The 12,316-nt window shown below is 40.2% G+C and overlaps 1 non-coding gene across 1 annotated transcript; it reads right to left on the bottom strand.

Moving 5' to 3' along the window:
• Window positions 1-805: 805 nt before the first annotated feature.
• On the bottom strand, window positions 806-878 carry Trnav-aac (transfer RNA valine (anticodon AAC)). Its single transcript has one exon. It is a non-coding gene; the product is annotated as a tRNA-Val (tRNA).
• Window positions 879-12,316: the final 11,438 nt, after the last annotated feature.

Here is a 12,316-nt window from a genome sequence, read left to right as displayed (position 1 = left end):
CATACTCTGCTTGCCACCTTTCCCACACTTCCAAATTGCTCGGCCGAGAAGGGTATTTCTGTTGCTGTTTGTGTTTCTGTGGTGTGAGTTACATTTCATCTCATTACGTTCCCCTTTCGGGAAGCTTGCTTTCGACCGAAGCGTCGTCATCCTGGCCGTCACCCTCCGTTTCATCCTGTCGTCGGTTGAACCGCGGAAGATCTCGCCATCACCATGCTGAACAAAAATTGTTTCTTCGAAACAACATAACCGTTTACACGGATTTTGACCGCGAGACGTGCGGCTCTGCCACTCACATACCGTGCGTTCCACCCCAGCGCAAGCCCATGAACGTACGTTCAGGTTCGGCGAGGTAGCAATACGCGGATCGAGCTTAGTTGCCGAAAATGAATACACGGTGAGTGAAATGAATCTGCTCATAGAGCGACGTACGGGTGGCGAAACTAAATTCGATGAAGTGCGGAGGGGGGTACCCAGCTTCCAACGAAACAACATCTCAGCTACTCGAGTCGCCAGCCAGTCAGTGTGTGAGCGTTTGTTACATGCTCGCACGTTTGTTAAACGTCTCATTTGAACCGTAAGTGAAATGTTACCACCAGAACCATGTTCGAATGATGTAGCAGAAATTTTCGAGTCGAAACCGAGCAAGATTGATCTGCCGACAGGTAGTAGGATGGCCGGTTGGTTGGATAGTTGGCAGTAGCAAAAGAGGATAATTAGTTCACTTATCGAGAGGAGTTGTGCGGCGGCAACGATATTTGTTTCGGGTTGACGCTGACATGCTGATTCGAGACAAAAAGTATATTGTTTCCGCCCGGGATCGAACCGGGGGCCTTCCGCGTGTTAGGCGGATGTGATAACCACTACACCACGGAAACCGTTATGATGTTAGACATTTTGTATATTGGTAAAGATATACTAACAATGAAATAAGTTGGACAATTTAGGAACTATATTGTCGACATTTAATCAACAGGTTCAAATCGTAAAGGTCTTAGAGTCTATGATAGTATGTAATAATAATTTGAGACTAAATCACCTTAATAATACAATTTTGATAATCTACACAGAAAAAATACTTTAATTAGGTATCACGTAATTGCGTGCTATTGTTCATACATAAGAACTTCATACAGCATGGTAACGTTCCAGATAACTCGAAACATTCTGCTGTATGCTATAAGATTGGTCATATTATTCACCGACAGTTCGCGCCAAACTGCATCTCGTCAATCGTCGCTTGCCTAAATACTGCTATTTCGATCGTCCGCCTGCGCGCGTCCATCGTCCCCTTCGAGCTTCGATGACAGCGAGAGATTCCAACCGTCCATCGTCGTCGTCCGTCATTCTGGCCCTGGCTGGGTGTTGAATGCCGGCGCATTGTGCGCCCGACTGGTTTCGGTGTCTGACTTCAAGACGTATTCACGCGTGTTTGCTTCCTTCGCGGTTCAAAGTTTCAGGTTAATAAGCAACATGGTTGCGAGAAGCCGCCGCACCGCATATTGCAGCTCGTCTCGGGTATGGTTCAGCCATTCCATGGTCAGTTCATAGCGAAGCGGGTGCGACGGTGATATTTTGCAAATGTGCTCTGACCGCAGTACGGTATCGAAATCACGAGTATTATCGAACTTGCATGTGCGTCAATTAGCCATTTACAGAAATTTGTGAACGGATTTTTCATTATCATCAACCAAAATCGTTCTGCAGTTTGTTTCAAACGTAAACTAATAAAGATTATTATTCTAATTCAGGTTTCTAATAATGGTATGAATAGTGCACGAGCGCATCATGGTTTGAACCATTTTGAAATTAGTTAGAATTGGTATATTTTTGATTGAAAAATAACGTGAAACAGTAGTTCAAGACATTTGAGTATACTTCCTAATTGTGGTTGAGACTTAGTCACATTGTTCGATTAAAATTTTTGAAAATTTTAAACACAATTCACGCTATCTTCAGTTGCATAATTCTAAAAAACTAGTAACGAAGCATTTCATGACACAATATTTTTAAAGCTGGTTCACAGCAACGCGTTGCGCATCGCTAAACGTTGAAGTCAGCATTTTGTGCTAAAATGCCACGCCGGAACGTGCCGCAACCACGTTTATAATGCAACGTTCGCGCTGTGTGCTTGTTAAGATTTTCTTTACTTTAAATATGTGTTAACAAGAACACAGATAAAACAATAATGATTATGATGTGTATGATTTATCGCATATTGGATATTTATAAAGGAAAGGGGGAAATTCATTGAGAAATTGAGCATTGACAATGAATATAATATCATCTACCACAATTAACTTTTCCGTCAAAGACATCTTACAAAAAATAAAACTACTGTAAAAATCACATTTCTTGACCGATTACTTCTCAACAATTTGCCTCTACGGAATGGAAATTTTCTCAATAGAGCCAAGGTCGTGTTACACCTCAAACATCGTTATTTTATAATACAATGATGGAAAGGATAGTTTTAGGGTTCCATGACCACTTGACCATATTGGCCACAATCCAGAGGTCTTACGAAATAAACATTTCCCAAAATCGTTAGACACCTAAAACTTCACGGTCTCACTAAATAACGATAGATAGTGTGCTTCCATAGTTTCTAGACCACTCGGAATCAATCAGGTCACATTGGTCGCGATTCGATTAACCTACCGGATGAAAATTAGCCAAATTAAGACAAAACAGATAGATGGACACCTCAAACTTCATAATTTTGAAAATCAATAATGGAAATGTGTTTTGATGGTTGCTATTTAACTTGAGATCAATTCAGTCACATCGAATACTGACGAGGATCGCTGTTTTCATTGAACAATGCCTCTTGTACTTAGCCTCAGGTTAGACTAGGCTTGCTTTTGATAACCTATTTTGAACAAGTTTTCATTTAATAGGTTTCACCGATCGCAGTCAATGTGTTTAAATGGCATAAGATCCACAAAAATAGAACTTATTTCACTGTTTCATGAAACCATTAAGTATCGTGGGGCATCGAAATCCGTACACTTAGTCACCTCAGTATGTGAAAAAGGCTCTAGAAAATAGGCAACGAATGCAAATGAAACGTTTATCGTTGATACAGGAGCACGAAGGCCTCTACTTTTAAAGTGTTGCACATTTACACATTAGGAACAACGAAAAATATGATAAAATAATGAATTAAATCAACACATCCTGAATCGAAATCCGTCCACCGTGAATCGATTTCGAATCAAAGGATCAAAACCCGTGCCTACTAGAAATTTAAATTGAAGCAGACGGATTGACTAAACTACCACTGTAAATAGTTAAATGCGTACCTTGAGAAGCGATGCCTTTGATTTGTATTGCGCTTAGCTTACTTTATTATTCGCAATTTGTTATTAAAACACACTTACTTATGATGCAATCTTGCTTTACACGCTTAAAAATAATGAAAGAAACTGCGCGGTTGGTCCGTGGCGATTTATTTTCTATTTATGGATGTTTACATACGTGTCGATAGTGCCTCGTTTTTGTATGCCGTGTGTTAAGTATATGAACACGATAAATAAATTATTTGTAAATAATTACTTCAAATCCCTTTGAATTTAATTCAAAGAAGTGAGAAGTAAGAAGTGAGAAGTAGGAATTGAGAAGTGATAAGTGATAAAAGAGTATAGAGCAGAGAAAAGTGGGAAGTGAAAAATGAAAAGCAGAGCTTAGAATACTCATCTTCATGAAGCAAATTCAGTCCGAATTTTGACAAACATCGCATGATTATTCAAAACATAGAATAACATAGTCAGACGACTACTCCACTACTTACTTTGTGCAGAAGAAAACATAATTAGCATTGTTTATATTGATGTTTACCGTTGAAAGTGACTCGCGGATGCAAATCGGATTCATTTCCATGTGATAAATTAGTTTACTTCGGATTCCACATAATTTGTTCAGATTTCAGATAATTTATCAATTTGTGGAATGTGCAGAAATATTCAATGACTAATATTCAACCGAATATTGATAGTTCAGAGCCGACTATGAGTGTCTCTGGAAGTGAGCTGACAAATGAAGGAAATTTTCGATTATTTTACACTCTGGTGAAGAAAGAAAGAGATTTGAAGCGAGAAATGAAAGTGAGAAACGGAAAGTGAGACGTAAGTGGAAGTGAGGCCTAAGAAGTGGAAAGTGAGAAGTAAAAAATGAATTTTAAGTGGTGTGAAGTAATAAAAGTGACAAGTGCTGAGTGATTTATCTTCTTTCTTATTCCCTCTTCCTTCTACTTCTTTCTTTTTCATTCCCCTTTTCCCTTATTTCTCCTTCTTTCTTTCTTCAGCTTCCTTCCTTATTTCTCCTTCTTTCCTCGTTAGGAAGATGTGGGAAGTGAAAAGTGGGAATTGAGAATTGAGAAGTGGGTAGTAAGAAGTGTCAAGTGAAAAATGAGTAGTGAGCAGTGAGAAGGGAGGAGTGGAAAGTGAGATGTGAAAACTGAGAAATGAGAAATGAGAAATTAGAAGCGAGAAGTGAGAAGTGAAAAGTGAGAAGTAAATAGTGAGAAGAAGAAAGTGAGAAATAAGATGTGAGAAGTAAGAAATTAGAATGAATGTGATGAATGAGTTCTGAGCAGTAAGGAGTGAGAGGTGAACAATTAGGAGTGAGGGGTAATAGGTGAGAAGTAACAAATGAGAAGTGAGAAGTTAGAACTGAGGACCGAGTAGTGGACCGTTTTCATCCGTTTTTCTCTTTCTTTCTTCCTTATTTCTATCTTCGCTCTTCCTTCGTCCTTTTTTCTTCTTCTTTCTTCTTTCTCACTTCTTATTTCTTCCTTCTGCCGTCTTCTTTCTGTCTTATATCTCATCACTCACTTCCACTTCTCAGCATCTCGCCTCTCATATCCCAATAATCATTTCTCACTTCTCACCTCTTGTTTCTGTTTTCCTTACTACTCACTTCCTACTTTTCATTTCACAGCTGTCGCAAATCTTTCTTATTTCTTAGTTGTCAAGTTACTTCGAAAATCTCTCTTCTCCTTTCACTGAATAAGGAAATAATTCTAATTATTAGGCCAAATGATATTCGGCCAAATAGAGTTCAGTCAAATGACCTTTTCTTCTAAAAATTACCTGCAACCATGTTTCTACACGGTATGGAAAGTATTTGATTGTTAAGAAAATTAGTTTGAGCTTTTTAGTGGAATGTCTTCACTTTTCATAAGACGAGTTTGTACCATCCCAAGTGATGGAACTAAATGGGATGGTACAAACTCGTCTTATGAGTTACCTGTATTCATTCATTCATTTATTTAGTTAACATCTAAACAGATAACACTGAATCAACAATTTGACGCCACAATGCACGGTTCGAGGCCGCATCTCTCCATCCTCGGATATGCCCCACGCTCGCCAAGTCGTTTTGCACCTGGTCTGCCCATCTCGCTCGCTGCGCTCTACGCCGTCTCGTACCTGCCGGATCGGAAGCGAACACCATCTTTGCAGGGTTGCTGTCCGGCATTCTTGCAACATGTCCTGCCCATCGTACCCTTCCGGCTTTAGCTACCTTCTGGATACTGGGTTCGCCGTAGAGTTGAGCGAGCTCATGGTTCATTCTTCGCCGCCACACACCGTCTTCTTGCACACCGCCAAAGATGGTCCTAAGCACCCGTCTCTCGAATACTCCGAGTGCTTGCAAGTCCTCCTCGAGCATTGTCCATGTTTCATGTCCGTAGAGGACTACCGGTTTTATAAGCGTCTTGTACATGACACATTTGGTGCGGTGGCGAATCTTTTTTGACCGCAGTTTCTTCTGGAGCCCGTAGTAGGCCCGACTTCCACAGATGATGCGCCTTCGTATTTTACGACTAACGTTGTTGTCAGCCGTTAGCAAGGATCCGAGGTAGACGAATTCCTCGACCACCTCGAAGGTATCCCCGTTTATCGTAACACTGCTTCCCAGGCGGGCCCTGTCGCGCTCGGTTCCGCCCACAAGCATGTACTTTGTCTTTGACGCATTCACCACCAGTCCAACTTTTGTTGCTTCACGTTTCAGGCGGGTGTACAGTTCTGCCACCTTTGCAAATGTTCGGCCGACAATGTCCATGTCATCCGCGATGCAAATAAATTGACTGGATCTGTTTAAAATCATACCCCGGCTGTAACACCCGGCTCTCCGCATGACACCTTCTAGCGCAATGTTGAACAACAGGCACGAAAGTCCATCATCTTGTCTTAGTACCGGCGGGATTCGAACGAACTGGAGTGTTCACCCGAAACCTTCACACAGTTTTGCACACCATCCACCGTTGCTTTGATCAGTCTGGTAAGCTTCCCAGGGAAGCTGTTCTCGTCCATAATTTTCCATAGCTCTACGCGGTCTATACTGTCGTATGCCGCCTTGAAATCAACGAACAGATGGTGCGTTGGGACCTGGTATTCACGGCATTTTTGAAGGATTTGCCGTACAGTAAAGATCTGGTCCGTTGTCGAGCGGCCGTCAACGAAGCCGGCTTAATAACTTCCCACGAACTCGTTCACTAATGGTGACAGACGACGGAAGATGATCTGGGATATCACTTTGTAGGCGGCATTAAGGATGGTGATCGCTCGAAAGTTCTCGCACTCCAGTTTGTCGCCTTTCTTGTAGATGGGGCATATAACCCCTTCCTTCCACTCCTCCGGTAGCTGTTCGGTTTCCCAGATTCTGACTATCAGTTTGTGCAGGCAAGTGGCCAGTTTTTCCGGGCCCATCTTGATGAGCTCAGCTGCGATACCATCCTTACCTTTATTGCCCTTTAGCTGTTGAATGGCATCCTTAACTTCCCTCAAGGTGGGGGCTGGTTGGCTTCCATCGCCCGCTGAACTGACGTAGTCATCTCCTCCGCTGCCTCGACTTACTGTATTATAATTCAATTTAAAAGTGGGCCATTTCGTCCTAGCGAAACATTGCACGAAGAGGTCGTTTGGCCGAACATGTTATTTGGTCAAATAGGTCATATGGCCTAATAACTCGTTCGACTGTGTACGTCATTTAACCAAATATGTCATTTGACATCTCATTTCTTACTTCTCAATAATCATTTCTCACTTATCACTGTGGAAAATGGGAAAAAATACTCACTACTAATTTCTCACTTCTCACATCGCACTACTCACTTTTCACAGTTAAAAGACAGTAATGAGAAGTGAGCACTGAGAAGTATGACGTCTCACTTCTCACTCATCATTTTTCACTTCTTATTGCTCACTTCTCATTTTTTGCTGAAGTGATGAGTGAAAAGGTAAGCATCTCATTTCGCGATTTTCTATTTTCACAAAGATAATTAAGAAGTGATAATTAAGGAGTGAAGCGTTACTCATAATTTCTCTTTTTTCGTTTCTTCAAGACCTTAACTTTTCGAGACCTTCCATTTCTCACATCTCATTTCGCATTTCCCCGTTTTCACAGCGAGAAGTAAGAAGTGAGAAATGAGAAGTGAGAAGTGAGTAGAACCGTTAAAATTATCTAGAGTGAATATTTCGAAACTCACTTTTTGAAAGATTCGGTTCACTTGAACAGCAAACTATCTAACCATTTGTAAGGAAATGACAACAAGAAAAGTGTATTATAGGTTCTATACGGATGTTATACATGTTTGTGAGTGAGAGAGGGGTAAGATTACCCGAGCAGCACAAGTTAAGCGAATTTCGTTGCAGCAACTTAATTGTGACTGAATCTGGTCATATATAAGTTGCTGTGATCTATGTGGAATATGTGTGCTGCTTGGGTATTGTCTGTACGGATCAAAAGTGTGGTCTTGAATAACAATCGTTTCACCATTTTGCATTCTCCTCACGTTTTGATCCAAAGATCCGATCTGCATGAAAGAATCATTAGACTAAATTAACCAGATCTGAACCAGGAGTGATCCTTTTTGTCCATCTCTAGAAATAAGAAGTCTCACTTTTGACTTCCCGCTCCTAACTACTCACCTCACAATTCTCACTGTGCAAAGTGAAAAGTGCGAAGTTAGAAGGCCTCACTCTCGCTCCTCCTTTATCACTTCTCATTTCTCCCTTCTCACTATTCACAGTGGTTCTTTTGACAAACTACCATTAAGGCTAAACGGCTTTTCGGGAAAATGACCTATTCGGAAAACCAACTTTTTCGGCTAATTAACCCATTTGGCCGAATGAACTATTTGACTGTATAACCTTTCGTTCAAATGACGTTAGGTCTAATGGTCTGTTTGGTCAAATGGTATATGTATTCGGTTAAACAATATTCGGCCTTGCGACCTTCGGTCAAATGGCAATCGGCCATTTGGTGTTCGGCCAAACTGCCCTTCTTCTTTATTATAAACTATTTTATTTGTGGATGCAATAGCGCTCGTGGCAATTTTTTTTTTCAATATAAACGGTTCATTAGTTCATGCATTAAAAAAAATCAAAATTTTCAACGTCCGTTGTCTGTGATTTTTTCATCAAATGCTGTGCCTGGTTGTCTAAGGTTTTCACTTGTCAGTGTCAAATATTTTATTTTTTGTCAGAATTTTCCCGCATGTGTGCGTCTGGTTGGCTAGTCACCGGACGGACAAACAGGGCTATCAGTGGCGTAGCCACGGGGGTGGTTTTGGGCATAAATCCCCCCTCAGAGACAAAATTTTTGGAAGAATTTTTTTTTCATGGTGATTTAAGTAGTGATTGGACTAATATGGATAAGAAAATGCCTGATTAATTCACCTATCGGTATTGGTGCCTTTCTCGTGTTTTAGATACACAAAAAATGTTTAGGAAAGGTAAAAAATAGCACTGATAGGTAAATAGACTCAATTATACACATTCATTTCTCTTTATAAGGGAGCATCCATAAATCACGTGAGGCTTAGAGGGAGAGAGGGTTACCCGAAGTGAGACAATCCACTCAAATTTTTTAAATTATTCATACCAAAAGTTAAAATGGACAATTTTTGCGTTACGTAATTATTGGATCTTCCTTAACAAGTTTCGCCGTTCAATCCATTTGTTTGCGAACAAATCGGTTAAGGACAAGTGCTTTCAAACAAAATGACATTCTCCTGCGGTAAGTGGAGGAACAACTTCTAATTTACAAATCTATTGTCATAAATTTCAAGTGACCAAAATGGTATAAATTGACACACGGTTGTTACAAACTTGACAGTTTTTGATACCTTGGAATGATTGATTGCCTTTAGATTATTTAAACTGATTTTACACCAATTTTCCGCTTCCCCAGTGTACCTTATACAAAATGTTTTGGCTGCACCGCTGAATAAAACTAATGAGTAAGGCCTTCCAATCACATTCCGGAAACTCTCTGAGCATTTTTTGGAAGGTATAGGCGATTCATCGACTTCCAGTGAGAAAATACATTCATCTTCATTTCTCCAGCATTTTGTTCAGTGGAGTGCTGTCATCTGCTTATAAGCCGAGTTAGTGTTGTTCTGGATTGTAACTCAATTTGTTGAGTCTACAAGGAGACACTGAAAACGAGCATACCTTATAGAAATACTTAACATAAAGCTGCAAACAGTAACATCGAAATTGCTTAAAATACAGGTAGCCATTAGAACTATATTTCGTCCGTACGGTTAAGTCGAATCAAGTGCGAGACATTGAAGTTGAGGTTGAAATACGTATCTGTTAAAGTTACAATCAAGTAATGAAATTTAATGGGATAAACACGTCTTATGGGGCCCTGCTTAGCCGTGCAGTAAGACGCGCGGCTACAAAGCAAGACCATGCTAAGGGTGGCTGGGTTCGATTCCCGGTGCCGGTCTAGGCAATTTTCGGTTTGGAAATTATCTTCACTTCCCTGGGCATAAAAGTATCATCGTGCTAGCCTCATGATATATACGAATGCAAAAATGGTAACCTGGCTTAGAAACCTCGCAGTTAATAACTGTGGAAGTGCTTAATGAACACTAAGCTGCGAGGCGGCTCTGTCCCAGTGTGGGTATGTAATGTCAATAGGAAGAAGAAGAAAACGTCTTATGACAAGTGAAAACAAAACCTGCCAAAGCCATAACTACCCCACTACAATTTTTGAGAAAAGTAATGTGCAATGTAGTTTGTTTTTGTTATACTTCTTTATCGCTTGAATTAGGCTACTCAAAATTCTACTCCAGCAAGGTTCCGTTTTTGACGGCAAATTTGATGTATTTTGCGCTACACAAAATAAAACAAATCGGAATGTGCCGCTCCCAGCAGAGAAGTCCGTCCCTGATCACCGGCGTCAATTCCTACCAGCTACTCTCACTTAGCTAGAAACTCGAGGACTAAACCGCTAGCGCAAGTAGCGGTGGCGACCAGACGACCAGCAATGATTGTCTATTAATAATCTGTAAATCATATAAACGGTCCCGGCTTTGAGGTGCAAAGCGAAATCTTTTGCCACGTTGTCGGGCTGCAATTATGGGTGGGGAAACCTCGGCAGCACGAGCGGAGTTTGTTTATTTTTACCCGAAGCGAATCTGTTTATTGGCTGGTGAGCTATGAATTGTAATATCTTCGTCATATTTTTGGATCTCTTTCCTTTGAGAAAAAGTTGGAAAAATACAATATCCAACCGCGAAAAGAATGTTTCTATTTATCGTGTGCACGTGGCCCATCAACACAGTACTTTGGAATTGCGTCGAGGAAATGTCCAAATAGTGAGGTAGCTGCGTGCACCAGGTGCAAAATAATGAGCCTGATCCGGCGATATCGTAACAGGTGGATTAGTGGACGCGATGTTTCTTTGTTTTGTCCACCTTTGTCGTTGCATGAACTTTACGACGTCATCCTGGATGATGTGAGTAGTGCGAGAAATGTTACAGCAAGAAAAAAATGCATCAGTAGGATATTATAAGGAGCAAAAGCATATGATACACGGGTTTCGTGGCTATCTACTTTTTTATTTGGTTCCTAATTGGTTTACCGAAGAGTAAGAAAGTTCAATGGGGTAATGTGATATTGGTAATATAATATTCATCATTTGGATGTTATTTAATTTTTGATCGATGACGGTGCCTTAATATGTTTGTTTTGAAGCAATTATGGATATACATTTTCAAGTATAAGGACAACCATGCAGGGTTACGAGGTATATACTTCCAAGTGGGCTTATTGTTGATCGAATTTGCAGAAAATTGGGCAGATGATATTTGCATCTTCGATCTCTCAGAATGTTTCTTCATTTATGTGAACTTAAAGGCATGTTGGAATTTCAATCAAACAGCTTTAGAAAGTAGGTAAAGGTAACAAGGAAACATTATTGAAAAATATCAAAATCATCTCAATGAACTTGGAAAATATGTTCTTGACATTACGAATAATTCATTGCAATGGCCACCAGTTTTTTTTTTTTGAATAATTTCTGTTAATTTATTTTAAATCATAGGTTCAATATCCTTCAACTAATAAAGGAATCCATTATTTAAATCCTACGATCCTCATTTATTTCTTCTTGCCATTTGGCACATCATGAATGGGAAATGTAAAATTCGACCTCGAAGAAGCATCATGATATATTTAATTGGTCACCAACCGCGTATTGCTTCTCCGGACCGCATGGAAATGCAAGATATTAATTATATGGCGGACCAGTGAGGCGGGGTAAATTGAGTCGCGCGTGAAAGTTTTGTGTGAAGAAAATTCGCACGGCTTGATCTCGGGGTTTTTGTGCTTTCTTTTCGATCGGCCAGAAGTTGACGGGAGCGGAAAGGTGCCGAAAAGTGCGGTTCGGGCAATGTCGATGCGGCCTTTCTTCTTCGTTGAGATTCGTTTGATCCGGGGACAACGCGTAATCAGTGGCCCATCGGATGACTTGCCATTCGTACGGTTTGAGTGGCGTCTCAATTTGACCCCATTTCAAGTCAGCAATACTCGATTCGTATCATGTTTTCTTTTTCGGTTGGGTGTTTACTGTTTGGTAAATTTGGAAATGGGGCAGATCGTTATGAATTAAGAAAACTGAGAGACAAAACATCATATGATGTTTTGAGAATAAAACACAGGCAATTACGTATATAAGTAATTACTCATAGAGCACGAATTTGGCACAACACATTTATTCAATGAAGTAGACCTTTCAGGAATCTCGTAATGCCCGGAAAATCAACTAATTTATATAGAGACAAATCATCCATCAGCAATATGTTTCGTAAAACAATTACGTGAATATTTTGAGTGGAGCATGTTTTTTGATACTTGCAAAGTAAGATTGATTTTCACAGCATGTAGGGGAACGTCGACCAATATGTGTCCCACAAGCAAGGCTTTCTACTTAATGATGATGACAATCGAATGTGTGTACTTTCAAAATGTTTATCTATAACATAGCTTATTATCCATAACATTGAGTATAAAATGGA

This window comes from Armigeres subalbatus, chromosome 2 (assembly GCF_024139115.2).
Source record: "Armigeres subalbatus isolate Guangzhou_Male chromosome 2, GZ_Asu_2, whole genome shotgun sequence".
NCBI lineage: Eukaryota > Metazoa > Arthropoda > Insecta > Diptera > Culicidae > Armigeres > Armigeres subalbatus.
This window is presented reverse-complemented; position numbering and strand designations above follow the sequence as displayed.